Genomic DNA, 18979 nt, shown 5'->3' with positions numbered 1-18979 from the left:
CGGTGCTCAGTACCTGCTCTCACACTAAGTACCTCCTGAGCTCCAGATACAACAACATTACGGTGCTCAGTACCTGCTCTCACACTAATTACCTCCTGAGCTCCAGATACAACAACATTACGGTGCTCAGTACCTGCTCTCACACTAATTACCTCCTGAGCTCCAGATACAACAACATTACGGTGCTCAGTACCTGCTTTCACACTAATTATCTCCTGAGCTCCAGATACAACAACATTACGGTGCTCAGTACCTGCTCTCACACTAATTACCTCCTGAGCTCCAGATACAACAACATTACGGTGCTCAGTACCTGCTCTCACACTAATTACCTCCTGAGCTCCAGATACAACAACATTACGGTGCTCAGTACCTGCTCTCACACTAATTACCTCCTAAGCTCCAGATACAACAACAGTACGGTGCTCAGTACCTGCTCTCACACTAATTACCTCCTGAGTTCCAGTCTTCAGGTTATGGCTAGGCATTCTATGGGTACAGCCTCTGAATGGCGAAACATCTGAAGTAGATGCCCAGATGTTGCATGTGTTTAAGTCAACGCATAGGTATTGTATACCAAGGTATTGTACATCAAGTGACCAGTGTGGTTGTTATTGTTGTCTTAAGGCCTACAAGGGCCTTAGGCTGGAAGTGTTCCAGTACCATGGTATCGGCAGAATCCTCGATACCATGCCATTAAGGTCTATCTTTGGTATTCTCCTTGAGTGCTCACAGTTACCTATGGTGCACCATGGTGCACTTTCCGAGAGTTCACTGTAGAATTAGTTAACTAAACATATCCTGCATTAGTTTAGATTTATTCATTATGAATTAATATCGTTCATATCTATTTCTTTGTTATTTTCATACAGATTTTTAGCAGATTTCTCGCAAGATTGTTTTTGTATTTACAAGAAAATAACTGATCCACATGCAACAGTTACACTTTCTATTTTAGATTGTTTCTATTTGTTATACTAATTATCAGAGGTATTAACACAAGCACAAGTTACCTGTATATAGGAGAGAGGAGCTCCTGTGTGCCAGTCAGGGAACTGTGCCAGTCAGGGAACTGTGGCAGTCAAGGAACTGTGGCAGTCAGGGAACTGTGGCAGTCAGGGAACTGTGGCAGTCAGGGAGCTGTGCCAGTCAGGGAACTGTGTCAGTCAGGGAACTGTGCCAGTCATGGAACTCTGCCAGTCAGTGAACTGTACCAGTCATGGAACCTTGACAGTCAGGGAACTGTGCCAGTCAGGGAACTGTGCCAGTCAGGGAACTGTGCCAGTCAGGGAACTGTGCCAGTCAGGGAATTGTGGCAGTCAAGGAACTGTGGCAGTCAGGGAACTGTGGCAGTCAGGGAACTGTGGCAGTCAGGGAGCTGTGCCAGTCAGGGAACTGTGTCAGTCAGGGAACTGTGCCAGTCAGGGAACTGTGTCAGTCAGGGAACTGTGGCAGTCAGGGAACTGTGACAGTCAGGGAACTGTGTCAGTCAGGGAACTGTGCCAGTCAGGGAACTGTGCCAGTCAGGGAACTGTGTCAGTCAGGGAACTGTGCCAGTCAGGGAACTGTGCCAGTCAGGGAACTGTGGCAGTCAGGGAACTGTGACAGTCAGGGAACTGTGCCAGTCAGGGAACTGTGGCAGTCAGGGAACTGTGACAGTCAGGGAACTGTGGCAGTCAGGAAACTGTGCCAGTCAGGGAACTGTGCCAGTCAGGGAACTGTGGCAGTCAGGGAACTGTGACAGTCAGGGAACTGTGGCAGACAGGGAACTGTGCCAGTCAGGGAACTGTGCCAGTCAGGGAACTGTGCCAGTCAGGGAACTGTGCCAGTCAGGGAACTGTGGCAGTCAGGGAACTGTGCCAGTCAGGGAACTGTGCCAGTCAGGGAACTGTGGCAGTCAGGGAACTGTGACAGTCAGGGAACTGTGGCAGTCAGGGAACTGTGCCAGTCAGGGAACTGTGCCAGTCAGGGAACTGTGGCAGTCAGGGAACTGTGCCAGTCAGGGAACTGTGCCAGTCAGGGAACTGTGCCAGTCAGGGAACCGTGGCAGTCAGGGAACTGTGCCAGTCAGGGAACTGTGCCAGTCAGGGAACTGTGGCAGTCAGGGAACTGTGACAGTCAGGGAACTGTGGCAGTCAGGGAACTGTGACAGTCAGGGAACTGTGGCAGTCAGGGAACTGTGCCAGTCAGGGAACTGTGCCAGTCAGGGAACTGTGGCAGTCAGGGAACTGTGACAGTCAGGGAACTGTGGCAGTCAGGGAACTGTGCCAGTCAGGGAACTGTGCCAGTCAGGGAACTGTGGCAGTCAGGGAACTGTGCCAGTCAGGGAACTGTGCCAGTCAGGGAACTGTGGCAGTCAGGGAACTGTGACAGTCAGGGAACTGTGGCAGTCAGGGAACTGTGCCAGTCAGGGAACTGTGCCAGTCAGGGAACTATACCAGTCAGGGAACTGTGACAGTCAGGGAACTGTGGCAGTCAGGGAACTGTGCCAGTCAGGGAACTGTGCCAGTCAGGGAACCGTGGCAGTCAGGGAACTGTGCCAGTCAGGGAACTGTGGCAGTCAGGGAACTGTGACAGTCAGGGAACTGTGCCAGTCAGGGAACTGTGCCAGTCAGGGAACTGTGCCAGTCAGGGAACTGTGCCAGTCAGGGAACTGTGCCAGTCAGGGAACTGTGTCAGTCAGGGAACCGTGGCAGTCAGGGAACTGTGCCAGTCAGGGAACTGTGCCAGTCAGGGAACTGTGCCAGTCAGGGAACTGTGCCAGTCAGGGAACTGTGTCAGTCAGGGAACCGTGGCAGTCAGGGAACTGTGCCAGTCAGGGAACTGTGCCAGTCAGGGAACTGTGCCAGTCAGGGAACCGTGGCAGTCAGGGAACTGTGCCAGTCAGGGAACTGTGCCAGTCAGGGAACTGTGCCAGTCAGGGAACTGTGTCAGTCAGGGAACTGTGCCAGTCAGGGAACCGTGGCAGTCAGGGAACTGTGCCAGTCATGGAACTGTGCCAGTCAGGGAACTGAGTCAGTCAGGGAACCGTGGCAGTCAGGGAACTGTGCCAGTCAGGGAACCGTGGCAGTCAGGGAACTGTGCCAGTCAGGGAACTGTGGCAGTCAGGGAACTGTGCCAGTCAGGGAACTGTGCCAGTCAGGGAACTGTGTCAGTCAGGGAACTGTGCCAGTCAGGGAACCGTGGCAGTCAGGGAACTGTGCCAGTCAGGGAACTGTGCCAGTCAGGGAACTGTGCCAGTCAGGGAACTGTGGCAGTCAAGGAACTGTGGCAGTCAGGGAACTGTGGCAGTCAGGGAACTGTGGCAGTCAGGGAGCTGTGCCAGTCAGGGAACTGTGTCAGTCAGGGAACTGTACCAGTCAGGGAACTGTATCAGTCAGAGAACTGTATCAGTCAGGGAACTGTGCCAGTCAGGGAACTGTATCAGTCAGGGAACTGTACCAGTCAGAGAACTGTATCAGTCAGAGAACTGTATCAGTCAGGGAACTGTGCCAGTCAGGGAACTGTGCCAGTCAGGGAACTGTGTCAGTAAAGGAACTGTACCAGCCAGGGAACTGTGCCAGTCAGGGAGCTGTGCCAATTAGGGAATTGTGCAAGTCAGAGAACTGTGCCAGTTAGGGAGCTGTGCCGGTTAGAGAACTGTGCCAGTCAGAGAACTGTGTCAGTCAGGGAACTGTGGCAGTCAGGGAACTGTACCAGTCAGGGAACTGTGCCAGTCAGGGAACTGTAATGGTCAGGGAACTGTGTCAGTCAGGGAACTGTGCCAGTCAGGGAACTGTGCCAGTCATGGAACTCTACCAGTCAGGGAACTGTACCAGTCATGGAACCTTGCCAGTCAGGGAACTGCGCCAATCAGGGAACTGTGTCAGTTAGGGAACTGTGCCAGTCAGGAAGCTGTGCCTGTTAGAGAACTGTGTCAGTCAGGAAACTGTGCCAGTCAGGGAACTGTACCAGACAGGGAACTGTGCCAGTCAGAGAACTTTACCAGTCAGGGAACTTTGCAAGTCAGGGAACTGTGGCAGTCAGGGAACTGTGCCAGTCAGGGAACTGTGCCAGTCAGGGAACTGTGCCAGTCAGGGAGCTGTGCCAGTCAGGGAACTGTACCAGTCAGGAAACTGTGTCAGTCAGGGAGCTGTGCCAGCCAAGGAACTGTGCCAGTCAGGGAACTCTGTCAGTCAGGGAACTGTGCCAGTCAGGCAACTGTGCCAGTCAGGGAACTGTGTCAGTAAAGGAACTGTACAAGTCGGGGAACTGTGCCAGTCAGGGAACTGTACCAGTCAGGGAACTGAGTCAGTCAGGGAACTCTGCCAGTCAGGGAACTTTGCCTTTCAGGGAACTGTACCAGTCAGGGAACTGTGCCAGTCAGGGAACTGTATCACACAGGGAACTGTGTAGGTCAGGGAACTGTGCCAGTCAGGGAACTGTACCAGTCAGGGAACTGTGCCAGTCAGGGAGCTGTGCCAGTTAGGGAACTTTGCAAGTCAGGGAACTGTGCCAGTTAGGGAGCTGTACCGGTTAGAGAACTGTGCCAGTCAGAAAACTGTGTTAGTCAGCGAACTGTGGCAGTCAGGGAACTGTACCAGTCAGGGAACTGTGCCAGTCACTGAACTGTGTCAGTCAGGGAACTGTGTCAGTCAGGGAACTGCCAGTCAGGGAACTGTGCCAGTCATGGAACTCTGCCAGTCAGGGAACTGTACCTGTCATGGAACCTTGCCAGTCAGGGAACTGCGAAAATCAGGGAACTGTGCCAGTTAGGGAACTGTGCCAGTCAGGGAGCTGTGCCAGTTAGGGAACTGTGTCAGTCAGGGAACTGTGCCAGTCAGGGAACTTTACCAGACAGGGAACTGTGCCAGTCAGAGAACTGTACCAGTAAGGGAACTGTGGCAGTCATGGAACTGTGGCAGTCAGGGAACTGTGCCAGTCAGGGAACTGTGCCAGTCAGGGAACTGTGTCAGTCAGGGAGCTGTGCCAGTCAGGGAACTGTGCCAGTCAGGAAACTGTGTCAGTCAGGGAGCTCCGCCAGTCAAGGAACTGTGCCAGTCAGAGAACTGTGTCAGTCAGGGAACTGTGCCAGTCAGTGAACTGTGCCAGTCAGGGTACTGTGTCAGAAAAGGAGCTGTACAAGTCGGGGAACTGTGCCAGTCAGGGAACTGTACCAGTCAGGGAACTGTGTCAGTCAGGGAACTCTGCCAGTCAGGGAACTTTGCCAGTCAGGGAACTGTACCAGTCAGGGAACTGTTCCAGTCAGGGAACTGTATCAGACAGGGAACTGTGTCAGTCAGGGAACTGTGCCAGTCAGGGAACTGTACCGCCAGGGAACTGTGCCAGTCAGGGAGCTGTGCCAGTTAGGGAACTGTGCAAGTCAGGGAGCTGTGCCGGTTAGAGAACTGTGTCAGTCAGGGAACTGTGTCAGTCAGGGAACTGTGGCATTCAGGGAACTGTACCAGCCAGGGAACTGTGCCAGTCAGGGAATTATGTCAGTCAGGGAACTGTACCAGTCAGGGAACTGTGTCAGTAAGGGAACTGTGCCAGTCAGGGAACTGTGCCAGTCAGGGAACTGTGCCAGTCAGGGAACTGTGTCAGTCAGGGAACTGTGGCAGTCAGGGAACTATGCCAGTCAGGGAACTGTGTCAGTCAGGAAAATGTGTCAATGAAGGAACTGTACCAGTCAGGGAACTGTGCCAGTCAGGGAACTGTGTCAATGAAGGAACTGTACCAGTCAGGGAACTCTGACAGTTAGGGAACTCTGCCAGTCAGGGAACAGTGCCAGTCAGTGAACTGTGTCTTTCAGGGAAATGTGCCAGTCAGGGAGCTGTGCGGTTAGGGAACTGTTCCAGTCAGGGAACTGTGTCAGTCAGAGAACTGTGCCAGTCAGGGAACTGTATCAGTCAGGAAACTGCACCAGTGAGGGAACTGTCGCAAGCAAAGGAACAGTGCCAGTCAGGGCACTGTGTTAGTCAGGGAACTGTACCAGTCAGGGAACTGTGTCAGTAAGTGAACTGTGCCATTCAGGGATCTGTGCCAGTCAGGGAACTGTGCAAGTCAGGGATCTGTGCCAGTCAGGGAGCTGTGTCAGTCAGGGTAGTGTGCCAGTCAGGGAACTGTACCAGACAGAGAACGGTGTCAGTCAGCGAACTTTGTCAGTCAAGGAACTGTACCAGTCAGGGGACTGTGCCACTCAGGGAACTGTGCCAGTCAGGGAGCTGTGCCAGTTAGGGAACTGTGTCAGTCAGGGAACTCTGCCAGTCAGGGAACTGTACCAGTCAGGGAGCTGTGCCAGTCAGGGAACTGTACCAGTCAGCGAACTGTGGCAGTCAGAGAACTGTGCCTGTCAGAGAACTCTGCCAGTCAGGGAACTGTGCCAGTCAAGGAAGTGGGTCAGTCAGGGAATTGTACCAGTCAGGGAACTGTGCCAGTGATGGAACTGTACCAGTCAGGGAACTGTGTCAGTCAGGGAGCTGTGTGAGTCAGGGAACTGTGCCAGTCAAGGAACTGTGCCAGTCATGGAACTGTGTCAGTCAAGGAACTGCACCAGTCAGGGAACTGTGCCAGTCAGGGACCTGTACCAGTCAGGGAACTGTGGCAGTAAGGGAACTGTGCCAGTCAGGGAACTGTGCCAGTCAGGGAACTGTGTCAGTCAAGGAACTGTGCCAGTCAGAGAACTGTGCCAGTCAGGGAACTGTGCCAGTCATGGAACTGTGCCAGTCATGGAACTGTGCCAGTCATGGAACTCTGCCAGCCAAGGAACTCTGCCAGTCAGGGAACTGTACCAGTCAGGGAGCTGTGGCAGTCAGGGAAATGTGGCAGTCAGGGAACTGTGCAAGTCAGGGAACTGTGCCAGCCAGGGAACTGTGTCAGTCAGGGAACTGTACCAGTCAGGGAACTGTGTCAGTCAGGGAACTGTGGCAGTCAGGGAGCTGTGCCACTTAGAGATCTCTGTCAGTCAGGGAACTGTACCAGTCAGGGAACTGTGTCAGTCAGGGAACTGTGTCAGTCAGTGAACTGTGTCAGTCAAGGAACTTTGCCAGTCAGGGAACTGTGTCAGTCAAGGAACTGTACTAGTCAGGAAACTGTGCCAGTCAGGGAACTGTAACAGCCAGGAAACTGAGTCAGTCAGGGAACTGTGTCAGTCAGGGAACTGTGCCAGTCAGGGAACTGTGCCAGTCAGGGAACTGTGGCAGTCAGGGAACTGTGCCAGTCAGGGAACTGTGCCAGTCAGGGAACTGTGTCATTCAGGGAACTGTACCAGTCAGGGAACTGCGTTAGACAGGGAACTGTGCCAGTCAGGGAACTGTACCAGTCAAGGAACTGTGGCAGTCAGGGAACTGTGCTAGTCAGGGGACTGTACCAATCATGGAACTGTACCAGTCAGTGAACACTGCCAGTCAGGGAACTGTACCAGTCAGGGAACTGTGTCAGTCAGGGAACTGTGTCCGTCAGGGAACTGTGCCAGTCAGGGAACTCTGCCAGTCAAGGAACTGTGGCAGTCAGGGAACTGTGCTAGTCAGGGGACTGTACCAGTCAAGGACCTGTACCAGTCAGGGAACTGTGTCAGTCAGGGAACTGTGGCAGTCAGGGAACTGTGCTAGTCAGGGAACTCTGCCAGTCAGGGAACTGTGCCAGTCAGGGAACTATGTCAGTCAAGGAACTGTGCCAGTGATTGAACTGTGGCAGTCAGGGAACTCTGCCAGTCAGGTAACTGTGCCAGTCAGGGAACTGTGTAATTCAGGGAACTGTACCATTCAGGGAACTGTGTCAGTCAGGGAAGTGTGCCAGTCAGGGAACTGTACCAGTCAGGGAACTGTGGCAGTCAGGGAACTGTGCTAGTCAGGGGACTGTACCAGTCATTGAACTCTTCCAGTTGGGGAACTGTGGCAGTCAGGGAACTGTGGCAGTCAGGGAACTGTGGCAGTCAGGGAGCTGTGCCAGTCAGGGAACTGTGCCAGTCAGTTTCCTCACAGTGAACTTTCCCAGGTGACATCTGCCGTCTCGTCAAGGTGTGTGACCTACGACACGACCCAACTGTGACCTGTGACCTTCTGGTTTTAGCTGTCTCTTATGTGTGTGTGTTTCCGGTCACATGAGCACCTGTGTGACCTGTACCTATCTCCTCCAGGTCTGAGTGGTGACAGCTTCAGGTTCGACTCCCGCGGGGACGGACCTGCTCGTTATAACATTATCCACTTCAAGCAGGTGAGCAGAGGCAAGTATGACTGGGTCCCCGTCGGTCAATACGTCGAGGGAGAGCTTAAGCTCAACATGAGTGGTGAGTGAGCTTAGTGTTAGTTGTGGGGTGAGTGAGCTTAGTGTTAGTTCTGGGGTGAGTGTGCTCAGTGCTAGTTGTGAGGTGAGCTCAGTGCTAGTTGTGGGGTGAGTGCGCTCAGTGCTAGTTGTGGGGTGAGTGAGCTCAGTGCTAGTTGTGGGGTGAGTGAGCTCAGTGCTAGTTGTGGGGTGAGTGAGCTCAGTGCTAGTTGTGAGGTGAGCTCAGTGCTAGTTGTGGGGTGAGTGAGCTCAGTGCTAGTTGTGGGGTGAGTGAGCTCAGTGCTAGTTGTGGGGTGAGTGAGCTCAGTGCTAGTTGTGGGGTGAGTGCGCTCAGTGCTAGTTGTGGGGTGAGTGAGCTCAGTGCTAGTTGTGGGGTGAGTGAGCTCAGTGCTAGTTGTGGGGTGAGTGCGCTCAGTGCTAGTTGTGGGGTGAGTGAGCTCAGTGCTAGTTGTGGGGTGAGTGAGCTCAGTGCTAGTTGTGGGGTGAGTGCGCTCAGTGCTAGTTGTGGGGTGAGTGAGCTCAGTGCTAGTTGTGGGGTGAGTGCGCTCAGTGCTAGTTGTGGGGTGAGTGAGCTCAGTGCTAGTTGTGGGGTGAGTGAGCTCAGTGCTAGTTGTGAGGTGAGCTCAGTGCTAGTTGTGGGGTGAGTGCGCTCAGTGCTAGTTGTGGGGTGAGTGAGCTCAGTGCTAGTTGTGGGGTGAGTGAGCTCAGTGCTAGTTGTGGGGTGAGTGAGCTCAGTGCTAGTTGTGGGGTGAGTGAGCTCAGTGCTAGTTGTGGGGTGAGCTCAGTGCTAGTTGTGGGGTGAGTGTGCTCAGTGCTAGTTGTGGGGTGAGCTCAGTGCTAGTTGTGGGGTGAGTGAGCTTAGTGTTAGTTGTGGGGTGAGTGTGCTCAGTGCTAGTTGTGGGGTGAGCTCAGTGCTAGTTGTGGGGTGAGTGAGCTCAGTGCTAGTTATGGGGTGAGTGAGCTCAGTGCTAGTTGTGGGGTGAGTGAGCTCAGTGCTAGTTGTGGGGTGAGTGAGCTCAGTGCTAGTTGTGGGGTGAGTGAGCTCAGTGCTAGTTGTGGGGTGAGTGAGCTCAGTGCTAGTTGTGGGGTGAGTGAGCTTAGTGTTACTTTTGGGGTGAGTGAGATTAGTGTTACATTTGGGGAGAGTGAGATTAGTGCTAGTTGTGGGGTGAGTGAGCTTAGTGTTACTTGTGGGTTGAGTGAGCTAAGTGTTACTTGTGAGTTGAGTGAGCTTAGTGTTACTTGTGGGTTGAGTGAGCTAAGTGTTACTTGTGGGTTGAGTGAGCTTAGTGTTACTAGTGGGCTGAGTGAGCTCAGTGTTACTTGTGGGTTGAGTGAGCTCAGTGTTACTTGCGGGGTGAGTGAGCGCAGTGTTACTTGTGGATTGAGTGAGCTTAGTGTTACTTGTGGGTTGAGTGAGCTCAGTGTTACTTGTGGGTTGAGTGAGCTCAGTGTTACTTGTGGGGTCAGTGAGCTCAGTGTTACTTGTGGGTTGAGTGAGCTCAGTGTTACTTGTGGGTTGAGTGTGCTCAGTGTTACTTGTAGGGTGAGTGAGCTCAGTGTTACTTGTGGGTTGAGTGAGCTCAGTGTTATTTGTGGGTTGAGTGAGCTCAGTGTTACTTGTGGGGTGAGTGAACTCAGTGTTACTTGTGGGTTGAGTGAGCTCAGTGTTACTTGTGGGTTGAGTTAGCTCAGTGTTACTTGTGGGTTGAGTGAGCTCAGTGTTACTTGTGGGTTAAGTGAGCTCAGTGTTACCCGTGGGTTGAGTGAGCTCAGTGTTACTTGTGGGGTGAGTGAGCTCAGTGTTACTTGTGGGTTGAGTGAGCTCAGTGCTACTTGTGGGTTGAGTGAGCTCAGTGTTACTTGTGGGTTGAGTGAGCTCAGTGTTACTTGTGGGGTGAGTGAGCTCAGTGTTACTTGTGGGTTGAGTGAGCTCAGTGTTACTTGTGGGTTGAGTGAGCTCAGTGTTTCTCGTGGGTTGAGTGAGCTCAGTGTTACTTGTGGGTTGAGTGAGCTCAGTGTTACTTTTGGGTTGAGTGAGCCCAGTGTTACTTGTGGGTTGAGTGTGCTTAGTGTTACTTGTGGGTTGAGTGAGCTCAGTGTTTCTCGTGGGTTGAGTGAGCTCAGTGTTACTTGTGGGTTGAGTGAGCTCAGTGTTACTTGTGGGTTGAGTGAGCTCAGTATTACTTGAGGGGTGAGTGAGCTCAGTGTTACTTGTGGGTTGAGTGAGCTCAGTGTTACTTGTGGGTTAAGTGAGCTCAGTGTTACTCGTGGGTTGAGTGAGCTCAGTGAGGAGCTTAGTGACCTAAGGAATTAGTGGGCTCGGTAGGAATTATAGAGCGATTGGTTTAGTAAGGTTAGGTTAGGTTAGGTTAGGTTAGGTTAGGTTAAGTTAGGTTAGCTCAGGTTAGGTTAGGTTAAGTTAGGTTAAGTTAGGTTAGCTCAGGTTAGGTTAGGTTAGGTTAGGTTAAGTTAGGTTAAGTTAGGTTAGGTTAGGTTAGGTTAGGTTAGGTTAGGTTAGGTTAGGTTAGGTTAGGTTAGGTTAGCTCAGGTTAGGTTAGGTTAGGTTAGGTTAGGTTAGCTTAGGTTAGGTTAGGTTAGGTTAGGTTAAGTTAGGTTAAGTTTGGTGAGGTTAGTTTAGGTTAGGTTAGGTTAGCTCAGGTTAGGTTAGGTTAGGTTAGGTTAGGTTAGGTTAGGTTAGGTTAGGTTAGGTTAGGTTAGGTTAGGTTAGCTCAGGTTAGCTTAGGTTAGGTTAGGTTAGGTTAGGTTAGGTTAGGTTAGGTTAAGTTAGGTTAAGTTTGGTGAGGTTAGTTTAGGTTAGGTTAGGTTAGCTCAGGTTAGGTTAGGTTAGGTTAGGTTAGGTTAGGTTAGGTTAGGTTAGGTTAGGTTAGGTTAGGTTAAGTTAGGTCAGGTTAGGTTAGCTCAGGTTAGGTTAGGTTAGGTTAGGTTAGGTTAGGTTAGGTTAGGTTAAGTTAGGTTAAGTTTGGTGAGGTTAGTTTAGGTTAGGTTAGGTTAGCTCAGGTTAGGTTAGGTTAGGTTAGGTTAGGTTAGGTTAGGTTAGGTTAGCTCAGGTTAGCTTAGGTTAGGTTAGGTTAGGTTAGGTTAGGTTAGGTTAGGTTAGGTTAAGTTAGGTTAAGTTTGGTGAGGTTAGTTTAGGTTAGGTTAGGTTAGGTTAGGTTAGGTTAGGTTAGGTTAAGTTAGGTTAGGTTAGGTTAGCTCAGGTTAGCTTAGGTTAGCTTAGGTTAGGTTAGGTTAGGTTAGGTTAAGTTAGGTTAAGTTTGGTGAGGTTAGTTTAGGTTAGGTTAGGTTAGCTCAGGTTAGGTTAGGTTAGGTTAGGTTAGGTTAGGTTAGGTTAGGTTAGGTTAGGTTAGGTTAGGTTAGCTCAGGTTAGGTTAGGTTAGGTTAGGTTAGGTTAGGTTAGGTTAGGTTAGGTTAGGTTAGGTTAGCTCAGGTTAGCTTAGGTTAGGTTAGGTTAGGTTAGGTTAGGTTAGGTTAAGTTAGGTTAAGTTTGGTGAGGTTAGTTTAGGTTAGGTTAGGTTAGCTCAGGTTAGGTTAGGTTAGGTTAGGTTAGGTTAGGTTAGGTTAGGTTAGGTTAGGTTAGGTTAGGTTAAGTTAGGTCAGGTTAGGTTAGCTCAGGTTAGGTTAGGTTAGGTTAGGTTAAGTTAGGTTAAGTTAGGTTAGGTTAGGTTAGCTCAGGTCAGGTTAGGTTAGGTGAGGTTAGGTTAGGTTAGGTTAGGTTAGGTTAGGTTAAGTTAGGTTAGGTTAGGTTAGGATAGGTTAAGTTAGGTTAGGTTAGGTTAGGATAGGTTAGCTCAGGTTAGGTTAGGTTAGGTTAGGTTATGTCAGGTTAGGTTAGGTTAGGTTAGGTTAAATTAGGTTAAGTTAGGTTAGGTTAGGTTAGCTCAGGTTAGGTTAGGTTAGGTTAGGATAGGTTAGGTTAGGTTAGGTCAGGTTAGGTTAAGTTAGGTTAGGTGAGGTTAAGTCAGGTTAGGTTAGGTTAGGTTAGGTTAGGTTAGGTTAGGTTAGGTTAGGTTAGGTTAGGTTAGGTTAGGTTAGGTTAAGTTAGGTTAGGTTAGGTTAAGTCAGGTTAGGTTCAGTTAGGTTAGATCTGTCAGGAACCAGGACAGGTGCTTCATGACGCGGGTCTTAGTCATATGACGACCCACCGTTGGAGCTTTTGGTCATGTGACCGAGACCTTCCGCTGGCTTCCCGGTCCACCCCTTAAAAGATATGGCCGTAATTTTAAAAATTTTTGAGTTTATGGGCCGAGTTAAATCAATGCTAATCAAGGAGTTAGTAGGCTAAGTTACAATGTGAATTATGTGAGTGTGAGTTAAGAATGGTGCATGTTTAGTGTGAGTTATAAGGTGAGTGGCGGTAGTTATTAGTTATTAGTGGCCTCTGTGTGAGTTAAGTAATTATCTGACTCATTGCACCCGTGGCCCGGGTTCGATTCCCTGTTGTCCTGTTCACCTAGCAGCAAGTAGATACCTGGGTGTTAGTGGACTGGTGTGGGTGGCATCCTGGGTGTTAGTGGACTGGTGTGGGTGGCATCCTGGGTGTTAGTGGACTGGTGTGGGTGGCATCCTGGGTGTTAGTGGACTGGTGTGGGTGGCATCCTGGGTGTTAGTGGACTGGTGTGGGTGGCATCCTGGGTGTTAGTGGACTGGTGTGGGTGGCATCCTGGGTGTTAGTGGACTGGTGTGGGTGGCATCCTGGGTGTTAGTGGACTGGTGTGGGTGGCATCCTGGGTGTTAGTGGACTGGTGTGGGTGGCATCCTGGGTGTTAGTGGACTGGTGTGGGTGGCATCCTGGGTGTTAGTGGACTGGTGTGGGTGGCATCCTGGGTGTTAGTAGACTGGTGTGGGTGGCATCCTGGGTGTTAGTGGACTGGTGTGGATGGTATCCTGGGTGTTAGTGGACTAGTGTGGGTGGCATCCTGCGTGTTAGTGGACTGGTGTGGGTGGTATCCTGGGTGTTAGTGGACTGGTGTGGGTGGCATCCTGGGTGTTAGTGGACTGGTGTGGGTGGCATCCTGGGTGTTAGTGGACTGGTGTGGGTGGCATCCTGGGTGTTAGTGGACTAGTGTGGGTGGCATCCTGCGTGTTAGTGGACTGGTGTGGGTGGCATCCTGGGTGTTAGTGGACTGGTGTGGGTGGCATCCTGGGTGTTAGTGGACTGGTGTGGGTGGCATCCTGGGTGTTAGTGGACTAGTGTGGGTGGCATCCTGGGTGTTAGTGGACTTGTGTGGGTGGCATCCTGAGTGTTAGTGGACTGGTGTGGGTGGCATCCTGGGTGTTAGTGGACTTGTGTGGGTGGCATCCTGGGTGTTAGTGGACTGGTGTGGGTGGCATCCTGGGTGTTAGTGGACTGGTGTGGGTGGCATCCTGGGTGTTAGTGGACTGGTGTGGGTGGCATCCTGGGTGTTAGTGGACTGGTGTGGGTGGCATCCTGGGTGTTAGTGGACTGGTGTGGGTGGCATCCTGGGTGTTAGTGGACTGGTGTGGGTGGCATCCTGGGTGTTAGTGGACTGGTGTGGGTGGCATCCTGGGTGTTAGTGGACTGGTGTGGGTGGCATCCTGGGTGTTAGTGGACTGGTGTGGGTGGCATCCTGGGTGTTAGTGGACTGGTGTGGGTGGCATCCTGGGTGTTAGTGGACTGGTGTGGGTGGCATCCTGGGTGTTAGTGGACTGGTGTGGGTGGCATCCTGGGTGTTAGTGGACTGGTGTGGGTGGCATCCTGGGGGACAACAATGGACATAAGACAAGCAGTCTTTGATAACCCACAGACTTTCTTAGGGTTACCCTGGCTAGCTAACCCTCCAGTTTTAAAAATCCGAACGAAATCTTACCAGGACTTTACATACATCCTGTAGACCACCTTCAGGTGATTTACAATAACATAATTATCGTCCTGGTTCCATAAACTCTCCTTGAATCACAGTTATTGATCACAGCAACATTGATCCACAGGTCGTGTCGTCAACACGTCAACTATTCAATAATAATATATGTCACAACTCTGATTTACCTAACCCATCAGAACCTCCTGTCTCACATGTTACTTGACGGGAGTTAGATAGATTATTATTATTATTATAATCAAAAGGAAGCGCTAAACCCGGAGGATTATACAACTGGGAGTTAGATAGAGATCTATCGGGACACTCGTTCTGTAATAGTTTTGTTGATTACAGAAGGTCTGGAGATTTCAATGTAACTGTGTAGGAGAGAGTATGTGATGGTGACATAAGTATTTTAGGTGTAAAAATAAAGGATATGTACACCGTGAGGTGTATGTATACTGAGTAAAGTTGAACAGTTTAGAATGAAGTATTCATGACTGGTGTACAGGTGATATACAGGTGATATACAGGTGATATACAGGTGATATACAGCCTTAAATGACCCTGGGGTAAGCAAGAGATTTTATGGCCCAATTAACCAGTCGCACATCCATCTATCTACCCATCTCTCTCTCTCTCTCTCTCTCTCTCTCTCTCTCTCTCTCTCTCTCTCTCTCTCTCTCTCTCTCTCTCTCTCTCTCTCTCTCTCTCTCTCTCTATCTATCTATCTATCTTTCTATCTATCTATCTATATATCTATCACTCTCTATATCTATCTGTGCATTTTTCTATCTATATATCTATCTATTTGCCTATGTATTGATCTATCTATCTATCTATCTATCTATCCATCTTTCTATCTCTGTCTCTCTCTTTATCTATCCGTCTCTCTCTCTCTCTCTCTCTCTCTCTCTCTCTCTCTCTCCCTATCTATCTATCTAGCCATCTCTCTGTCTCTGTCTCTCTCCCTATCTATCCATCTCTCTCTCTCTCTCTCTCTCTCTCTCTCTCTCTCTCTCTCTCTCTCTCTCTCTCTCTCTAGTTAAAGATATCTCCTAACATATAAAATATTCACTCTCTCCGACATCACTATCGTGAAGAATTTATTCAATACTGTCGCTCCATCTCAAGAGGTCTTTGATCCAAGGAATTGGAGCTATTTTCCCTGGATCAAACGTGAAAACATTCCATGTATCGGGAGTTAAATAACCCTCCTGCGGGTCTAGCGCTTCTCCTAAATGAAAATAATAATAAATTTGAGTAACTGATAGCCACATTATAGGTCGAAATGTCGCCCTGTTAACACTAGTGGAGACAGAAACGTGTTGCAGAGCCCTGTTAACACTAGTGGAGACAGAAACGTGTTGCAGAGTCACTGGAACAACGTTTTGCTCTGTAGAGTTATAGTAAATATTGTTATTACCGACTAATATATCAAGTGACGTTGAATCAAGGTCATCCTCACATATGGGGACCTTGAAGAAAGGTCATTAGCATCTCTAGTGACCTTGAAAACAATCACAACCATACATTACAACTGAAAAGAAAAAAATCACTATTTCTAATGCGTGAAAGTGAGATAGCTCTAATTAAGGGCCACTTAAGTCCCTCAGTCTTTTAATAACAAATTTTCTCCCCTATAATCTACCTGGTTCATATTTATTATCGCATTTTCTTTGTCTGTTCCGTAAGGTGAGTCCAGGATCTTTACTTGTTTCTTGGTATAACTTAAACAGCAGAGGTCTGAGCTCCTCTCTGACCTCTACGACTTACATATCTCTTAATAACACAAGACATATATAGCTTAGATTCTGAGGAATTACGGTCGTGTCTAATATACTTCGTGTTATTCAGTTAAACTCAATGTTGTGTTTACAAGTGTTTGTGTGTGTTGTCAGTATTACAGTTTAAGCTGACGAAGTCGTCAGCGCCCTCCAGTGTGTGTTCACTGCCCTGCCTCACTGGTCAAGCTAAGAAGTACGTGGAGGGGGAGAGCTGTTGTTGGCACTGCTTCAACTGTTCCACCTACCAGGTGAGGCACTCTTCCACTTACCAGATGAGGCACTGCTAAACTTACTAGGTGAGGCACTGTTCAACCTTCCAGGTGAGACACTGTTCAACATACCAGGTGAGGCACTGTTCAACCTACCACGTGAAACACTGTTCCATCTACAAGGCGAGACACTGTTTAACCTATCAGGTAAGGCACTGCTCTACTTACCAGGTGAGGCACTGTTCCATTTACGAGGTGAGGCACTATTCAACCTACCAGGTGAGGTACTGCTCCATTTGCCAAGTTAGGTACTGCTCCACCTACCAAATTAGGCAATGTTCCACATACAAGGCACTGCTTTACGTTTGCTAAGTAACAGATGAGGCACTGTTCCAAGAACTCCGTCTATAACTGGAGTCACTGTTACAACGCCTTCTATAACTGGAATCACTGTTACAACTAGAGTCACTGTTCCAACTGGAGTCACTGTTTAAACAACTAGAGTCACTGTTCCAATAACTGGAGTCACTGTTCCAACAACTGGAGTCACTGTTCCAACAACTAGAGCCACTGTTCCAACAACTAGACTCACTGTTCCAACAACTGGAGTCACTGCTCCAACAACTAGAGTCACTGTTCCAACAACTGGAGTCACTGTTCCAACAACTGGAGTCACTGTTCCAACAACTGGTGTCACTGTTCCAAAAACTGGAGTCACTGTTCCAACAACTGAAGTCACGGTTCCAACAACTGAAGTCACTGTTCCAACAACTGGAGTCACTGTTCCAACAACTGAAATCACTGTTCCAACAACTGAAGTCACGGTTCCAACAACTGGAGTCACTGTTCCAACAGCTGGAGTCACTGTTTTAACAACTGGAGTAACTCTGCCAACAACTAGAGTCACTGTACCAACAATTGGAGTCACTATTCCAACAACTGGAGTCACTGTTCCAACAACTGGGGTCATTGTTCCAAAAACTGGAGTCACTGTTCCAACAACTGGAGTCACTGTGACAACAACTGAAGCTGCTGTTCCAACAACTGAAGTCACTGTTCCAACAACTGGAGCCCCTGTTCCAAAAACTCTAGTGTCTGTACCAACAATTAGAGTCACTGTGACAACAACTGGAGTCACTGTACCAACAACTTGAGTCACTGTTCCAACAACTGGAGTCACTGTGCCAACAACTGGAGTCACTGTTCAAACAACTGGAGTCACTGTTCAAACAACTGGAGTCACTTTTCCAATATCTGGAGTCACTGTTCCAACAACTGGAGTCACTGTTCCAACAGCTGAAGTCACTATTCTAAAAACTGGAGTCACTGTTCCAACAACTGGAGTCACTGTTCCAACAGCTGGAGTCATTGTTTTAACAACTAGAGTAACTCTGCCAACAACTGGAGTAACTGTACCAACAACTGGAGTCACTGTTCCGACAATTGGAGTCACTGTTCCAACACCTTGAATCACTGTTCCAATAATTGGAGTCACTGTTCCAACAACTGGAGTCACTGTTCAAATAACTGGAGTCACTGTTCCAACAACTGAAGTTACTGTTCAAACAACTGGAGTCAAAGTCCAAACAACTGGAGTCACTGTTCCAAAAACTGGAGTCACTGTTCCAACAACTGGAGTCACTGTTCCAACAACTGGAACCACTGTTCCAACAACTGAAGTCACTGTTCTAACAAATGGAGTCACTGTGCCAACAACTAGAGTAACTGTTCCAACAACTGGAGTCACTGTTCCAACAACTGGAGTCACTGTTCCAACAACTGGAGTCACTGTTCCAACAACTGGAGTCACTGCTCCAACAACTGGAGTCGCTGTGCCAACAACTGGAGTCACTGTTCCAACAACTAAAGTTACAGTTCCAACAACTGGAGTCACTGTTCCAACAACGGGAGTCACTGTGCCAACAACTGGAGTCACTGTACCAACAACTGGAGTAACTGTTCCAACAACTGGAGTCACTGTGCCAACAACTGGAGTCACTGTTCCAATAACTGGAGTCACTATTCCAACAACTGGAGTCATTGTTATAACAACTGGAGTCACTGTTCCAACAACTGGAGTCACTGTTCCAACAACTGAAGTCATTGCTCCAACACCTGGAGTCACTATTCCAATAACTGGAGTCACTGTTCCAACAACTGGACTCACTGTTCAAATAACTGGAGTCACTGTTCCAACAACTGAAGTCACTGTTCCAACAACTGGTGTCACTGTTCCAACAGCTGGAGTCACTGATCCAACAACTGGAGTCACTTTTCCAACAACTTGAGTTACTGTTCCAACAACTGGAGCCACTGTTCCAACAACTTAAGTCACTGTTCTAACAAATGGAGTCACTGTTCCAACAACTGAAGTCACTGTTCCAACAACTGGAGTCACTGTTCCAACAACTGGAGTCACTGTTCCAACAACTGGAGTCACTGTTCCAACAACTGGAGTCACTGATCCAACAACTGGAGTCACTTTTCCAACAACTTGAGTTACTGTTCCAACAACTGGAGCCACTGTTCCAACAACTTAAGTCACTGTTCTAACAAATGGAGTCACTGTTCCAACAACTGAAGACACTGTTCCAACAACTGGAGTCACTGTTCCAACAACTGGAGTCACTGTTCCAACAACTGGAGTCACTGTTCCAACAACTGGAGTCACTGCGCCAACAATTGTAGTCACTGTTCCAACAACTGAAGTCACTGTTCCACCAACTGGAGTCACTGTTCCAACAACTGGAGTCACTGTTCCAACAACTGGAGTCATTGTTCTAACAAATGTAGTCACTGTTCCAGCAACTGAAGTCACTGTTCCATCAACTGGAGTCAAAGTTCCAACAACTGAAGTCACTGTGCCAACAACTGAAGT

This window comes from Cherax quadricarinatus, chromosome 95, assembly GCF_038502225.1.
Source record: "Cherax quadricarinatus isolate ZL_2023a chromosome 95, ASM3850222v1, whole genome shotgun sequence".
Taxonomy (NCBI): Eukaryota; Metazoa; Arthropoda; class Malacostraca; order Decapoda; family Parastacidae; genus Cherax; species Cherax quadricarinatus.
The sequence above is the reverse complement of the archived record's forward strand: the minus strand, read 5'-3'. Positions refer to the sequence as shown.